Genomic DNA, 18353 nt, shown 5'->3' on the forward strand with positions numbered 1-18353 from the left:
TCTTTCCATTTCCAGTCACGTGGATTGTTTCCAATTCCAGTTCTAGGGTATCTCATCACTGTGATTTGAGTGATCGGTTCAGAAATGGGCATGTGATCGAATCTAAGCCAATGAGATAAAATGAGATATTCACTAGGACTCCTAGAAAAAATGGATTTTGTTAACCCCTCTGTACCTAAACTTTTCAGCCTAGAGCTTCCAGCTGAAAGCCTGCTTGACATGGAACCCAAAGCAGAGCTGACGAGCCGAAAGGGAGAGAAAAGGCCTGGCTGTGCTGTTGGAGCCCTCATCGTCAAGCTCCTCGTGAAACTAGAGTCATGTCACTGAACTAGGCAGTTTCTGCTCCACTGGCTTCGACCTGAGTGTTCTGGTCCTTGCAACATGGAGAGGTTTAACCAATACACCCAGTAAAACTTGTATCTGAGCTTGAGCAGACTAATTAACCTGTCAAGTTCTGATTCTACATTTAGGATTTTATGAGACTGAAACGGAAAGTTGCTAAGTTCCAGAGATAGAATCTAGTGATAACTCCTCTAAAGAAAATGCCTTTGTTGAACAAAAAGGAAGGCTTATCCTAAAAGAAGGGGCTTAGAGGGAAATAGGGATCTCGACATAAAAGATGTGTTGATGAATTAAACTGCTAGGATTTTCCGTCTAGAGGAATAACTTGGTGATTAAATTCAGGTAATATCTAAATCACTTACTGTCCAAGTGAAAGCTATCATTTAAATTATCCTTACTTTGAGACGAACATTGTTGGAAGGAGCCATCTATTGGTGTTACCTGTTTCCCCGTCACTGGTAACTGGAAGTACTCTTTACCTATTTTGTGTGCATTTGGTGACTGGCCCAACACCCCAACTAAGAAATGGGCTCCTGACTTAAGTTTACAGCAAATCTGTCCCCCTTCCAAGGGAGCAGAGCCTGAATAAAAACAGAACTGAGCTGTTTCAATGGCCAGGACTTCAGAGACACTCCTGGTTGGCCACTGCAAGATAGATGCCTCTTCCTGAGGCTGACAAATTACTCCTTTTTCCTCTTGGTTCTGTGCCTTATGCGATACTCTTCCAAATGTTTTTTTTACTGTGTCAGCCAGAAACAGCTTTTACTTTATCACCAAATACACAGGCACATATATCACCGTGAAAGCACTGGAAACATCTGGCTCTGAGGACCTAGAGGCAGGTTGCTGCTAGAAACAGATGAAAGATACACAGTAAATAAGCTTCAACAACATTAGACTTCAGCTTTGTTGGCTAAGTATCCTGCTTTACTAGGAAAGATAAATTGATGCCAAGGCTTAACACTGTACGCACAGGGTACTCATTAAAGGAACGTCGTTCAAGATAACCAGCTTTCACTATTTCCTCCATGAAGAGCCTTTCTTCCCCCCTACTACCCCCCCCCCCAAAATCAAGGGAGAACTACATAAAGTTAAGTATGGTTTTAGGAATTGATATTACCAGGAAGGTGAAGTGTAGCTTACTCTACCTCATTTTATCTGACATATCAAATACCCAAGTAATAAAAATAATGCTACTTAAAATGTTTACTTTGAAGCGCAGAACAAGATTTGAGATTTAGTTTCGCACATATTAGTACATTTACCCACGGCTGAGCACCATTCAGCGCCATCCACTTAGGTAATGAAAGACACGGATTTGAACGGACAGTCACGCTGACAAGCTCATACCGGTAATTAGAGGGAAAACAGAAGAGAGCATGTCTGCGTATCAAGATAAAATCATCGAGCCAAACAAATCAAGCCAAAAACACCAGAAAAGCCTATTAGAACTTCAGTAAACAGATGTTCACAGGGCATCTCCTTGTTCGAGGCACAGGGTTATGAAAGGAGGTAAAGCAGAGAACAAGGAGACTTTGTCTTCACCTTAAAGAGGTGGAATTTTAAGAGAATGAAATATCTAAAGAGATCATGTATTAATGGTAGTTTAGAGCTGTGGTTAAGAACACCAAGTCTGAATTCAGAAAGCCTGGGGTAGAACTCCCGATCTGCCACATAGTAGCTGTATGACCTCGGGCAAGTTATCTAAGCCCTTGTTGCCTCCACTTGCTTATCTATAAAATGGGGATAATATTATTTACCTCTCGAATTGCTGTTCGTTGAATGAGTTAATTCAAGTGGAGTACTGAAAACAGTGTCTGGCACATCATAAACACTATAAATGGTAGTGATTATTATGGTTTTTATGGATATATTTTAAAAATAAATGCCAAGTCAGAAGTAAAGACAGAAATACTGTGGACGTCCACAGGAAAAGCACACCGCAGGGGGCTGAAATGGGAGAAGGGTGGTAATAAAACAGAATCAGTGAAGACTTGAGGGCAGGAGAGTAGAGGTGTGATCAGAGGGCGGGGACAGAGGGGCCTCGTCTCCGTAAGAGTGACTCAGAAGGAACTGATAGGTCATATGATTCGATGGGCCAGATAAGCCTGGGCTGGAGAGGGTTAGGAATGCTGGTACAAGACTTCAACCCACTGGCAATGACAGATTCGCTAAATATTTCTGAGCAAAGAGTGGCAGGATGAAAGACATTCTTTAGGAAGATGTTTCTTTGGGAAGAAAGAATAAAATAAATTGTTTAAACTGAAGTAAAAAAGAAAGTTGAATTCACAGATCTGTAAAGCAAGGACTGCAAACCTATAGACGACCCACAGGGCTGACAGTGTCCCCTGCTTTGTTCACCCTGCCCCTTCTATACGCTCCCCTTTCACAGTCCCACATCTTTTCCCTGAGGCGGAATTGCTACGGCCATAATCTCTCAACAATTGGACAGGAAACGCACAGTAACACGAAAGTGCGAACAGTTACTTGAGCTAGTTAAGTACCACCTACCACTTAGCAAACATCATCCAGAGAAACCACACATTTTAGAGAATGGGATCCAATCTCTCAGAGAGGAAGTGTGTTTATGTAACATACTAAGTATGCCCTAGCTTCACATTTATCCCTCCAACTCGGCCATGGGTTAAGGCTCCAGCACCACCCATAACAGTGGACAAGCATATATAATATGATCAAAATGTACTCGGCAGAGCTAGGCTCTTAAACAATGCACTGCTTCAGTTGCTTATGTGGCTGCTTTATGCTTTTTCCATGATGCTCCCGTATCACATAGAAAAGCCATTTGGTTAGAGTCGAATTGAAAAATCAAGTGCAGTGGAATCCTGAGAGTCACCTAACCCACTTCTCCCTTCTTCAGACAGTCCATTGAGATGTCAAGCTAACCAGAAAAGAACCCCTTCCATCATTCCTTGTAAGTCATCCCAGTAGGTAATGATCACCAATGTCGGAGACAAAATATTCTTCCAGTGTTCTCTAAATCACTTAAGTGTCAGCATAAGCCAATTTGTTCATGCTCTGCCTTCATTAGAGGAATTTAACAGTAGTTATTACCACCCCCACCCCACCCACACACACAAAAGTCATTCTCCTACTATTCCGTATCTGTTGATTCCATAAAATGAGATGAGAAACAAGCGAACAAAGAAAGAGTTGCAGGAGCAGGCAAACAAGGACAGAGCCCCAGTGGCTTAGAATGGTAGAACCTCATCACACACACGTCCAGTGCTGGCCAGTGTCTGGGGAAGTCTGCAAATGTGGGTTACAAATTCAGGCAGCTGTAGACATGTGCACAATCTCTTTGAGTCTACATAATTCTCCCTTTGATAGCCTTAATATTTTTAGAAAAGACATTTGTTTGGATACAATGCAACAACATTCAAGAATATCAAGGGAGAGCCCTGACTGGTGTGGCTCAGTTGGTTGGGCATCGTTTGGCAAAGTGAAGGGTCACCAGCTCGATTCCCCATTGGGGCCCATGACTGGGTTGCGGATTTGGTCCAGGTTGGGGCGCACACAACAGGTAACCAACTGACATTTCTCCCTTGCATCAATATTTCCCTCCCTCTCCCCCCTCTCTAAAAATAAATAAATAATTTTTTAAAAAAGACTATAAAGGGAGAAATGCCCATCAACCTATCACACCACACATACTGTTTTTGTTTATTATGGTCCAGATCTCAATATGCACACAAATCTGACAAGCTGGTTGCAATCATAATATTTAAGCCATTTGGCCCTCTGCTTTATTTCGCCTCTACATAAACAGCTTTCCGTGTTTCTACACAGTCTTAATAATTATCATTTTAATGGCTGCCTTATAGCATAGCATAAATATTTAAAGAGCAGAACAGATGAGTAGAGAACTATATTCCAACTTTATTACACAATTAGAGTTTTAAAACTTAACAGAGTCTCATCTGTAAAATAAAAGGGGTAACAAAGCATTCTGCAAATCCTTCCGAATTCAATGCTTTAAAAGGATTAAATCAATTATTTCTGCCGCAATCAGTTTAAAATAAGTAAATTTTATTTAGAGTTATCAGTGCAGTAAATCCCTCAAGCAGAAAATGTTGTAAAAAAATACACTTGTGATATGAAGTATTCTAATACACAGTATGTATCCTTTGGGGGGAGAGTCCCACCATTTCCACTACATAGATATCACATCCAAGAGGGTTAAATTCTTCCAGCCATGTCTGAAGCAGAGATAATCACAGTCTGTTAGAAATGTCAAATGTGCCACCCAATGCTGATGACAGCACTAAGGGATAATTTACGTGCATTAAAATTCATCTGTTTTAAGTGTACAGTTCAATGGCTTTAGTATATTTAGAGTTGTAAGATGATCTAATTTTAGAACATTTCCATCAACCTACCTCTATTCTTTAAAAAAACCAAGAGGAAAAATCGCCTCCAAGAGTAATAAGCACACCTGGTGCCCCGCCCCTTCTCAGCCCTAAAAGTCACCTGAGACTGGGTCACGACACAGGGTCACCACCAGGCCTGTGTTAAGACCATATAAGAATAACTTTAAAGACAAAAAAAAACTGATTAACATCTGGATATCCCACTATGGAGATGAATTTTTAAAGTGATATTTATATAAAATTTAACTGGCTTCACTTGAGAAGCCCTCCCTTACCAGTAGTCGGGCTTTAAAGTCAAATATCAGCTTATAAATAAACGTGCTCACAGACGAGCATGGAAAGCTCCACTCTTATTAGTTCGTGATTCTTCCAGGTGAAGAGAGGATAGCGTGGAGTTCACTAATGTTCATTCCATTCCTTAAGTCACTCCTGTGGCAAAGATAAGATGAAGCCTTGAAAGGCTTTAGAAACTAACTGGTTAGCAGTAACATTTTGGAACGTGTTTGCAAACCTATATGCACATAATCAATGTTTGCAAAGTGGGTAAATATGTTTGGGGGAATCTGGGTCAAAGAAAGGGTGAGAGAAGTTCATAGGTAATTTTTAAAATGTCAGAACCTGTTTCCTATTTTATTAAAACCTTACGTAACACTTTCTTTTTTAATAAGACCTACATTTCATTCAACAATTGCTTCTGTTCCATAATTGTTAGCTCTGGGAAACAAATATAATACAAAAAAGAATTCATGACTATACAGTTTTGTTGGTTTTATTTAATGTTACCCCATTAGGGAGGAGGATATGAATTAATTTTAAATTTTAAACTTAGTTTTACCTAATATGTAGAGTTTTCTACTTCAGCATAGATCAGAAATGACAGTGTCATCACCATTCCACAATATAGTTTGTTATTCAAAGAAATTAAAGCAAAACAAATAAAAAAAAGACTCAGAAACAGAGAAAAAGCTGATGGTTGCCAGAGGGAAGGGGGCTGGGGGATGAGTGAAAAAGATAAAGGGAAGTAAGAGGTGCAAACGCACAGTTATAAAATAAGCCATGGAGGTGTAGTGTACCGCACCGGTAATATAGTTGATACATTTTAGTGACTTTACACAGTGACAGATAGCTACTAGATTTGCAGTGATTACATCGTAAGGTATGTAATTGTTGAATCACTATGTTATTACACCTGAAACTAATATAACATTCTATGTCAACTATACTTTAATAAATAAAATTAAAACTTTATGTATCTCCATATCCCTAGTTTGTCCGGAAAAAGTCCAGCCATTATTAACATAACAAGAATGATTTGCTTGACATCGGTGTAACCTAGCAGCTAAGGAGAGTGGACGGAATGCACATGAGTGAACAATGATGACTTCACTGTACTAGTCAGTAGGGGCGGTAGATGCCATTGAGTGAGCATGTGTACTGTGTGGCGGTTGCATTCAAAATGACTGAGGGAGCAGAGCAACGAATCTGGATTAAATTTTGCATTAAGCTTGAACATTTCTCCATGGAAACTATTCAGATGATTTAGAAGGCCTCAGCTGTGGGCAACTGGCGACTGGCAGCTTCATCACAACAACGCATCTGCTCATGCATCACGTCTCGTGCAGAGCTTTTGGTGAAACATCAAATCACCCAGGTGACTCAGCCCTGCTATAGCCCAGATTTGGTGCCCTGTGACTTCTGGCTTTTCCCAAAACTAAAATCACCTTTGACAAGGAAGAGATTTCAGACTGTCTATGAGATTCAGGAAAATACAATAAGGCAGCTTGTGGCAATTAGGAGAATTATGTGAGGTCCCAACGTGCCTACTTTGAAGGGGACTGAGGCATCATTGTCCCATGTACAATGTTTCTTGTATCTTATATCTTCTTCAATCAATATCTCCATTTTTCTTAGTGTGTGGCTGGATACTTTATGGACAGACTACACACACATATACATATACATACAAACACACACACACACATACACAAAGACCACAGGCTCTGTTTCATCATTTACTGAGTGACATGACTGACAGTGAACCAGATATTTGGGGCAAAACTCCCAAGCCACAATAAATACTGGTCTTTATTAATAGAGAACATTGCCATCTAACAAGTTTCTTTGATCGTTCTCCACCCTGGCTGTACATTTAAATCCCTTGGGGACCTTCTTAAAAGTGTTGATCACAAAGCCCACTGCAGAGCCATTACATCAGCATCTGTTGGGGTGGAGCTGGTCTGGGCATCTGCTTTATTTGATTACTCTTCCCAAGGAGTCTACTGTGTATCCAGTGATTATTGACACATATATTATGTGGCTTATTCCTCTTTAGATCTCTGAAGTTAGTTGAAAAATTAAGTGTCTCTCATTGCAGAGCAGATAAAACAGATTCCTCAGGTGAAGAACGCTGAGGTCATGGCACTAGCCGATGGCAGAGCCAGGTTGGAAACTAGGTGCCCTGAATCCCACGGCAATCCCCTCCATTTCACCAGGCGGAGTGACTACCCGCACATCCTGTCTAGGTCAGTAACTGGCTGACCACTGGGAAGTCTTGTACACAGCCTTGACTCCAACTCCCTGACCAGCAAAAATAAAGAATCTGGTTTGCTGGGTCCTGAGACTGTGTTTACCAAGTACTAGGGGTACTAGGGGTATTAGGGGTACTCTAATATACCAGGTCTAGCCTTTGGAAGTTTTATGTATCATAGTGACAATAGGGGTGAGATGCAAAAAATACGAACTATAAGGAACTGGGGGTGGGAGGCGAAGACCAGGTTAACTCCAGAGGAGACAGAACTTGAGCCTGACCTTGAAGGTCATAGTAAGAGCATTTGGTGCCTTTTTTAAATTGTTCTTATTCTAGGCCTGTGTACATTTTTTATCCTCACTTGGAGTGTATAAATAGCAGCTATGATTATTTAAAATGAATTATTAAAACTTTACATTTTAAAATTATATCATAATGTTTATTCTTATTAACAAGAAAGCTAGTTTTACTCATTGCTTACTCTGAATCTTCTTGGCTGTTTCTTGGGTGTCACTGGGCAAGAGCAATTTATTCAGCTATATGAGTAAGGTTTAACCTCCCCTAAAGCCAGTAACTTTTCTCTTAGTTCAGTAAGAACTGTTATATCACAGCACAAAAGTATCTCTACTAGGCAAGTTTTTTTAAAAAGTTTACCATGCCACACTAATTTCAAAGTACTAGCTTAGAGTTCAATTGATTGGGATGTGCCGCTATGGTTAGGAGGCAGAAGCTGAATGCGATCCTGGGACAAATCTAACTTCTCCTAAGGTAGTAACTGGTCTCCCGTCTTGGTCTTGGCTTTCTTTAAAATAGTCTCCAGATATCCTTACTGCTTGAGAATCGCCTTTTAAAAGCTCTCCCAGGTCATTCTGAGGCACGCTTAAGTCTGGAAACCACGGTTGCAGGCACCGTGACACCCTGCCTGCTCAGTGTGTGGCCGCTGGGAGCCAGCCAGTCTCCCAGGCTCATCACTGGACCTAATCCGGCCACTTAAATGAAAGAAGCAAAGCCTTACCGCTTAGCTGCACATTAGGACATTAGTTCAAGGTCTCACCCTCTACTGATAAAATATGAAATATCACATTTAAAGCAAGGGTTAAAAAACGAAATGTCTGATGTTCAAATAATCATTATTGATTATTTCTCTATAATCTCTCGTTCTATTGGGGGCTGCTCGATGCCTCATAATTTCAGATCTGTTCGAACTTGCCCATAGGGGTATTCTTAGTTTTGAGCCTTAATGACCGATCGGCATTTTATCTGACCTCACCCACATTCCATCCAGAATTAGGTCTTTGAAAAGCAAGATGCTCTATAGGAGCAATTTTCAACCAGTGTGCTGTAAGAATTTGTAGAACATTCATTACCTGACTATTAACTCAGTGCCACTGAGCTCTTTTCCCTTAGATTGTCAAGTGAAAAAATGACAACAGCCAACACAGTCATAGCCATCCAGTGTGAGTAAGTCAAAATTATACCTATTTTTTGTCAGTTTGGCAAAAAATAATATACTTTTTGGTGTGCTGCAGAATTTTAGTAATTAGTTTATGTGGACCGTGAGATGAAAATGGTTGAAAATCGCTGCTCTATTGGGTACCTACACGGTGTGCGACACGCACCAACCCAGAATAAGTATTGTCCGGTATTGGCAGCTGTTACCTCATTCATTTCTCAGGGTCATTGCACACACGTTCCACCTACCTCCTCAGTTTGATCGCACTTTAAAAGAGAATGCCTATTCTATTCCAAGAAATGCATATGCCCCCAGCAGTTCCCAAGTCTTACACTCGCACCCTTGTTTCCCTTACAAACTATTGTTTTATGGAGTTGATCTTTTTGGGGGGAGGAGAGAAAGAGAAGAATAGTTAACTGATTTCACACAAACTGTCCTAATTTTGTCCACACAGGTTTCACTTCTGTTTGCTTTTAAGGCTTTCCCTCTAAGAGTCAGATAATACAAAATAAGCCCTGGCTGGGGTGGCTCAGTGGATTGAGCACCAGCCTGCAAACCAAAGGATCACAGGTTTGATTCCCAGTCAGGACACATGCCTGGGCTGTGGGGCCAGGACCCCTGTAGGGGGTACGTGAAAGGCAACCACACATTGATATTTCTCTCTCTTTGTCCCTCCCATCCGCTCTGCCTATAAATAAATAAAAATAAAAAATATATATTTTAAATAATACAAAATGAAGGAAGCAAACAAAGTGCTTCCTTCAAACCTTTGGTGCTCCTGGGCCAACGGTCTGCCAGAGGCTGAGGATTTCAGAGACTTCCTGCTGAGGTGAAGCAGGCCTAGCACCTCCCAGCCCACAGCCAGCTGGGAATCAAGCTATGTGGCATTTAAAAAGCAGACACCTTATTTCTATGACGGGTGTTTTTGTGGAAAAAAGAATTCATGGTTAAAAAAGGAAAATTTCCACTTGGTAAGGAGAATGCCTGGAAGAATTCCCCTCAGGTTTACATTGCAAAAAGCATTTGTCCTCACCCAGCCCTGGCCCTAATACTAGAAGGTTCCCTTTGTTAAAATTTAATACAACACAAACATCTCTAAGGAACTAAGCATTCATCACAGCTTATTTGTGGCATTTTGATTGGATTTGCTATCCCAAATCACTGTAGATCTTAAAATCCTTTTTTAAGAATCTAAAAATGGGAGAAAGATAAAAAACAACATTTCTTTTAAGCAAAGTTTGCATATATAATCAGAGCAGATGTGCTATAAAGTTTTCTACATACTCAATCCCAGAATAAAAAAAAAAAAAAAGGCCAGCATTAGACTATAAATACCTGGATACAAGATTTCTTGAGCTGCTCTGCATTCAGAAATAATGACACTGACCCATGCACACGTACGTGAACACAGACATTCACACACTTCTTCAGCAGGACCAGGCTGATCACTAAGCAAGAATAAACAAGGCTGACACATGTACACGATCACCCTATGACGGGTGGGGTACTTCAAGTAAGTCATTGGAAGCACGTAAGAATTGATGAGGAATAGGAAAAATGTCATGGGGGGCAGGGGAGTATTAGGGATGGATCAAGAGAAAATAGAAAATATTAAACACAACAGTGACAGGGATGAGAAGGAGCAACTGAAAGTAAAACTTTTAATGATGAAGAAGAGAGCCAGCAAGAAAGGCCCCCCAAGATAAGAAAGAGTTGTAAACCAGGAAAAACACAGGAAGTAGGTAGGAAATGTGTCTAACCCTGACAGCCATCCTAATATCAGAATCATAGGACACTGGGAGAGTCATGCATGACACTGATAGGTCAGTGAAACGCAGGACACACAGGTCCAAAGGCAGCACTGAGCAGCAGTGCAAGTCACCGCCGAGGAGATGCTCAGCCTTCCCTGCACGCCTGCTCTCCCGGCCCTGGGCCACGATGTTCAGCATGGGAATGGACAACAGACAGACCCTCATCATTTTATCTCCCTATTTGTTCAATCTGTATGCAGAACATACCATCCAAAGAACACTGGGCTAGACTCAGAGGAAGGAGGAGGGGTGAAGAAATATCAATAATGAGATACACAGATAACACCATCCTAGTGACACAGTGGCAATGATTTGAAATGACTTCTGGATAAAAGGAAAAAAAAAGGTGTCAAAGCAGAACAGCATTTGAACATCAAGAAGACAAAAATCATGGCTACGGAAGAAATACGTAACTTTAACACAGACAATAAAGACATTGAAATTGTTAAAGATTTTGCTTACCTTGGTTCAGCCATCAATTCGAGTGAAGATTGCAGCCAAGAACTCAAAAGGCTGCGACTCAAAAGGGCAGAAATGAAAAAATTAGGAAAGATCACCAAGAGCAAGATGCGCCATTAGAGACCAAGGCTAAGATCATCCACACCCTCGTATTCTCACCTAATATGTACAAACATGAAAGCTGGACAGTGAAGAAGTCTAATAGGAAGAAAATGATGCATTTGAATATGGTGCTGGAATAGAGCTCTACAGATACCCTGCCTGGACCACCAGAAAGAGGAACAAGTCAGTCTTAGAGCGAAGTAAGCCTCAACATCGCTGGAGGTAACAAGTGACAAAAACGAAGCTGTCCTACTTTGGGCATGACACGAGACAGCAAGGTTTATAGAAAAGACAATAATGCTGGGAAAAATAGAAGGCAGCAAGAAAAGAGGAAGACCAAATACTAGATGGATTGAGTCCATAGACAAAGCCACAGGCGTGGGTCTACAGGACCTGGGTGGGGCTTCTGAGGACATTGTAAACACCACTCATTCACAGAGTAGCCAGGGGTCGAAGCTGACTCAAAGGCACATAATACACAGACCCCCCCTCCCATAAGGCTGCTTTCCTTAAGATCTATTCACAGGACACTTATGTCACGGTCTGCATGCTGTTTTGAATTTCTGCAACTGATTCAGCACTCTAATTGCCGATAAGAAACGTAATCAGAAACTCTTTTCCTCTGGCAAAACAAGGGCAATTCCTTCATCAGAGTTTTACCCCCACAATCCCAATCTGAAAGATAAAAAAATCTCCAGCTAGGCCACATCTTGCAATCTCAGAAAACATTTGCAGCACTGTGAAAGCAGTGTGATGCTAATGATAGAAGGAACTTTTGATGAATAATGCAGAAGCATCTGTCAGCATTTCGGAAACAATTGCCACTACTGGCCATTTAAATGAGTCCATCCTAGGGGAACAGTGACCAGAAGGACTCTGTTTTGTCTTTAAGTACTTATCTCAGCAACGTAAAAATAAACGAGGTTCATTTAATTTAAATCACGTGTCCGACCAGTGTGCCATTTCTTCTGTTCTTGAAGCGTAGGGATCCCAGCCGCTCTGGCCGGCTTGACTCATCTAAAACAGCTTTCAGTTGCGCCGTGACCATCAGCTCTGCCAGATGGTGGCTGTAGCTTGGAAGGACAATATCAGCAAATGATAATTACTGTGCTGGAAAAGAGCTATCTATTCTCGGTGGCAGAAATATTCCAGCTACTAAAAAGCTACAAGTGGAACCCCCACTAAACCAGTTTATTTGCAGTCACAGACTGCCCTGTTCCAACTCACCTTAGCACACTACTGCCTATATCTCTACTGGCAGCAACAAGAAGCCACTTCTTCTTTAAATCACTTACCACATTCCAATCCAGAATTTGAAACTATTCGGGGCAATTGAATCAAGTATCTATTACCTGTTAGAGCCATTATCATATCCACGAACAAGTCATCTGTAAAGCCGTTTATTGTTGGGAGTTAAGTATTTCTCAACCCAAAATGCAGTTTTTAAAGTACAATTTTCTGCCTTTCTCTTCTGTATTTTGAGATGACTAACCCTAAGTCAATTAACTGTGGCTCTGTAAAGAAATGCCCGTGTAGGCACCTTAAAATGCTCAATCACACATGAAAAGAAATAAAATAATAAAATTCTCAATCACAAAAGATTTTTAAGGACAATGCCTAAAGGGAAGTCTTATTAAAAAAATACTGGTGCAGTTATTTAAAATGGAAAGGAAGGGAGGGAGGGTAGGAGGGGAAAAAAAGAAAAGAAAAAGGCTATCTTAAAATCTTATCTAACTTGCCCTGGCTGGTGTGACTCAGTGGATTCAATGCAGGCCTGTAAACCAAAGGGTCGCCAGTTTGATTCCCAGTCAGGGCACATGCCTGGGTTGCAGGCCAGGTCCCCAGTAGGGGGCTTGTGAGAGGCAACCACACATTGATGTTTCTCTCCCCCTCTCCCTCCCTTCCCCTCTCTAAAAAAATAAATCTTTTAAAAAAATCTTATCTAATTATGAGAGTCTTTTATTAGTGCACTACAGAGGACAGTCTTCACGTGATCTCTAACATTAATGTTTTGAATACTCATGGCCATCACATTAAGGAAGTAACTCCCACTTGGATTTTTGATATTATTAAAAAGCTCATTTCCAACTTGCCAGGTTCATAGGCTGACCTCCTTGTCTTATCCCACTTAGACAAACATGCAGCAAAATTCTTTCCTGGAAAAGAAAAATCACTATCACTGCTAACTTTGCCAGTGATGGCAACCGGCTACCATAAAATATTCCCAGGCTCAGCATTTTCCTCTCCTTTGAGTGTGAAGAACTCCTACGTATCTCCCTCTGGAGAGTAGTGAGTTCTATTGACATGGGGGGGAGGGGCAGGAGACCTGAAAGAACGTGTACAGGGTCATGCTTTAGGACAGAGAGTGGTTTACAGCTCCCTCTTGTGAAGATACCAAGGGTTGCCTACTATTCGGACGCCCGCCTTCTCAAAAATATCATAGCCCAAACACATAAATGCCCTAAGGGGCTGTATATGTTAGCGCTCATAATCTCATTCTATATATTGTCTGTCTCTCCGAGAATGTATATTCCACAAAATTAAAATTTATCTGTTATTTGTATTACTGACATATCCCGCCATGTATGCCTGTGAACACCGAAAATACAGTGGATAAATAAATCAAAGGAGAAATTAGAAGACTCCATGCTGATGAATTCTTGACTTCACTCTTTTTTTTTAAACTTAAGGTAAGCATACATTTTGGGAATTATGGGCTAAGACCCATGTATTCTCCAAATTCCTTTGAGTTGTTCTAATCGTATCAATAACTAAGCTTAGCAGACCTATCCCTCTACTGACTATCACCCTAGGGTGGCAGGAAAACTTGCATGTCAATATCAAATTAATTTAACTGTTTAAAAAAAACCTATCTTTCTGAAATGATCAATCTAATTTCTTGGAATCAAAACAGCTCAGAAGAAAATAGGATATTCAAAATCAAAGGAGGGATGTGTGGTAAATCAGCGAGACTGGCCATTGTCTCCCCAACAAAGAAATGGTGTGCTGTGTAAGTAAGGTGCGCCTGTGTTGTAAGAGGGGGAAAAAAACAGTGCTCAATTGCGCCATCTACTGACGACTGGCAAATAAGGAATAAGCACTGTCTAGGGTAACAACAATGAACAAGAAAAGCCTTTTTCCTGAATCACAAGACCAGGAAAGTTACATCGCCCTTCTGTTTCCCATAAGGTGCATAGTGGTGAGAGGGGCTGAATCTGTGGGGAAGTAGGGCAGTAGGGCATTGCTGAGCACATGCAGGGAAATTAGGTCTAAATGAAGACTACAAGGATCCCCCCATAATGGGGGACCAGAGGTAGGCTCACTGTCTAAGATGTAGAGCTGAGGTGTGGTTCTCCAGAACGGAGACTGAAGAGAACTGCTTCCAATGGCTTTCAGAACTGCTGCTTAAGTAAGCAGGGCCCAGGAGGTATGAGAAAGGAGACTGAGCTTCTCTACCAAAAAGGGAACCATACCTCATGCTGGAGAAAGGAAGATCACAGAATGAAAGGGGGTGGGAGCAGAGAGAGGTGCTCAGGGACAACTATGTTTCCAATGTATGTCCCTAAAAGACCAAATGGAGTGTTGGCTACCTGGCTGAGTCTTATGCTATTCTCTGTGCTTGCCTGTACAGCTGAAATATTCCACATGGAGGGAGTAGAGTTCAGTGGTAAGAGCATGGACTGTGGTAGCTGGGGACCTCAGGTGGTCATTAACTTCTCTAGACTCACTTCCTTCCTCTGTAGCATGGCATCATAATGTATCTGCTTTATTCAGGATTAAATTATTTAATACAAGAAAAGGGCTTACAACAATACCTGATACATAATAATGTTAGACACTTAAGATGCCACCTACATGATATTTAAAAATTCAGATTTCCCAGCTCTATCACCAGCTACACTTACCGGGCCCCAGTTGGCCTCCATTTCCCTTTTCCTTCCCATCCACTTCTCGAACAATCCAAATCCCAAAATGGGTAGCAATACTCCTTTTTACACCGCTAGGTATTTCTCAGGCCCTGTAGCTCCTATCTTCCTCCGCCTGGGCATTTCAGTAAACACAAAACTCCGGGAGCAGAGTGCCCAGCAGGAAAACGAGAATATTCAACCCTTCAGTCAGAGCTCCCGGCAGTTATTGATGACCTAAACCCCACAGTCTGCTCTGAGAGTATTACATATATTATGTTCTTTCCTTCAACTCTCAAAACAAGATTCAGACTTGATTTTAACCTATTCCACCCCAAAAGTTAGAAATGCCCTGTATCTCCAACAAAAACACTCTCCATGGCTGCAGTACACCTTGGTTTTTGACATATGCTGCTGCTTAAATGTTTGGCTTGCAAAAGCAGATACTTCAGAGATCCATGTACTCCTTGCAAGTCTAGGAGGTGCCACCTGATGCGAAGTCACGCTTTGGGGTGGAACACTGCATGGAAAATTAATGTTTAACCCAATCTGATTCGCTTTTGCTTTTCCTTAAAAATCGAACTCATTAAGACATATGCATTGAACGGCTCCTAAATTGCCGTTTAGATGCTTTGAACTGCAAGTAAGAGAAAGACCAACCACAAACTGCTTAAGCGATAAAGAGTGTGTTTTTTTTTAAAGTTCCCCCTAAGAAATCTGAAAGGTAGTAACATGGTTAGTTTATTTAGTAATTCAAGAATTCATCGAAAGAGCAAGTTTCTTCCTAAACTGATAGGTTGCCATATGGCTGCTGCAGCTTCAGGCATCATGTCCCAGTGTCATTTCATTTATCTTTTTCAAAGGAAAGGAAAGGAAAACTTTCTCCAAAGTGCCCTGATTTCCTTCACATCTCATTGGCCAGAAGTGGGTCACATGTCCCTACGCACAACAGCAACTGAGAGGAAACTGCAATAACCAATCGGATTGAGATTCCCCAGACACAGCGGATGCTCGGCGGCGTTCCCTCGCATGGGATTAACCTGATTGAGGCTCTGTTCAAAAAACAGAAAGTTGTTCTTAGGTTACAAATTAATATTTAATATAAACAAGTTTAAATCAAGATAACATTCCGGGAAAGTTATTAACTGAAAGCTTCTAGGTATGATTTAACTTTCTCAACTTCAACTAAATAACTAGATTTGGTGTCGCAAAGTGTAATGCAGGACCCATGCTGGTCTGCAAACTGGTTGTGGTAGATCCAAAATGAGGTAAGTACAGAAACTGGAAAAATCAAGATATTTCATAACATTTGACAGAGTAATGTTATAGTTAAGTCTAATAAAAATTTGAAGCTTATCTTTTTTTATGTCTTGGTTGATTTTTATTGTATCCTACAACATTTTCAGTCCATGGTGGCCTGAAAATTGAGGGGTGAGGGGAAGACCAGTCATTCACCAGTGGTAGATGGCCCTATGCAATCCAACTTTAGTTTATATGTTATACAGAAAACAACTTAAATTTTACCTTTAGCTGTCACAACAAATCCAAGCGGGCTTTCCCTCCCAGCCTGATTAGGGTTTAACCTTTGGGAGCTAAATGTGTGGTTTGAACGTTGTAAAATATACTTGAATTAAAAAATTACATTAAAAAATAAAAACTGTCTAGGACTAATGGGCCTGAGGCCAGAGGTCCATTAAGCAGTAGAACCAGTCAGTTCCAGAAGAGACTACGCCTTTAACTTTGGCCAGCCCCTGGACACACCACCATGTAAAAGGGAGATAGGAGAAAGTTGTGTATGAATTTGACCAGACCCACATTACTGGAAAAACCTGTTAGGTCCTGTCCTGACACAAAATGAGAAAAGTCCTCAGGATAAGCAAAATGTCACTGTCATTAGACTGGATTCAAAGTTAATATTACTTTTTCCTTCAAACAGGAATAGCACCTACATTCAATTAGCACTTTCGGTCTTCTGCTATGGAAAATGTGTTGCGTAAATAGTCTCACATCTTATCATATGTATTTTCTCAGACAGAAATCACATTAACGAACTCTTGCACCTCACCATAAAGGACAGGACAGACCTGTAGTTAACATCGAAGATTAAAAGGTTACCTTTGCTGTAATTAGCATACATCCACGGCACATTTCATAACCAAACAAAGAAACTCTCATCTACTTGGATATGTTTTATTTTCCCCCCAGTGGATTTAAAGTAACCTTTCAAATCACCAACTGCAGAGATTAACTTCATCTCAAAGTGTATTCAAATTGGGTCTTTATAGGGCTTTTATGAAATTATTAACGTACCATCTTTGCGTGAAAAGCTCCCTGGCACCCTTGAGCGCACCCACCAGGGCACTGACAAAGGGGTCAGAGGCTCCACAGTGAAGAATTCTAAACTAACTCTGGAACTGAAGCTTGATGGTAAAGGTCATGCTGAGCTTCAGCTCTGACAACATTCGTTAGTGTTACACTTCCTTTTCCTTAATTATCTCCCATTGGTTATCATGCGCAGCTCTGTTTATTTTAGGTATTCAGTCTTAAGAATGCAAATTCAATTAAGGTCCTTCCAGCACTACAGGAGAATGTAGTTTCAAATATTTAACAAATAGGTTCACCTACAGATCTCTTTGTAGGAGTCTGCTGCTGTTCATTCACTATCGCCCGAAGAAACACTCTAGTGATAGCACCTCTTCAATAGTTCCCTTTATTAAATTTAAAAAATACAATGCTGTACCTCCCACAAGGCACAAGTCCCCCACCACTACCAGTTCCTACAAAGAGCTAAATTTAAGCCTGACAGAAGGAGAGACAAAGCCGCTTCTCTGTCAGACTCCGCTGCCCACATGTTGACATGCAGAATAGCTGACCTTGCCATCAGAGCTCGCCCTTCCTTTCCCGAAGCAGCCAGCTGTAACTTCATTTTGGACTAAGGCTGTGATTTTTCTCTATGCACATGACTGTTTATTCGTGAAGTCTCGAACTTTGAGCTACCTCCAACTCCAGAAATAATGTGGGCCAGTTGCCATGTTTATAATCTTAAAGCCTTCAGTTTCACAGATTATACCAAATCTATCTCTTGTCATTTAATTAATGTCAAATGCAAAATGTCACGCAACATCGCTGTTGGAACACTTCTATTAGCCAACATAGAACATGTCTACTCTCCTACACATAATTAAAACGAATAAAACTTCTGACTAAATCATAGGCATCTATACAGGCAAGTGCTTAAAGGGTTTGACTGCCTACCCTAATATTGGAACAAGATCAGGGGGAAAATATTAATGAATAAAGAAAGGATTATAACCCTGGACAAGCAAATAAATGCAGCTTAAATATATAACATTATTTCCCTCAAAA

The 18353-nt window shown here is 40.9% G+C and overlaps 1 protein-coding gene across 1 annotated transcript in view; it reads right to left on the reverse strand.

The window, feature by feature from the left end:
- PLCH1 (phospholipase C eta 1) overlaps positions 1–18353 on the reverse strand; it is a 171845-nt gene that overhangs the window by 73855 nt on the left and 79637 nt on the right. The window lies entirely within an intron of this gene.

The sequence above is a fragment of the Desmodus rotundus genome, chromosome 2 (genome assembly GCF_022682495.2).
Source record: "Desmodus rotundus isolate HL8 chromosome 2, HLdesRot8A.1, whole genome shotgun sequence".
Lineage (NCBI taxonomy): Eukaryota > Metazoa > Chordata > Mammalia > Chiroptera > Phyllostomidae > Desmodus > Desmodus rotundus.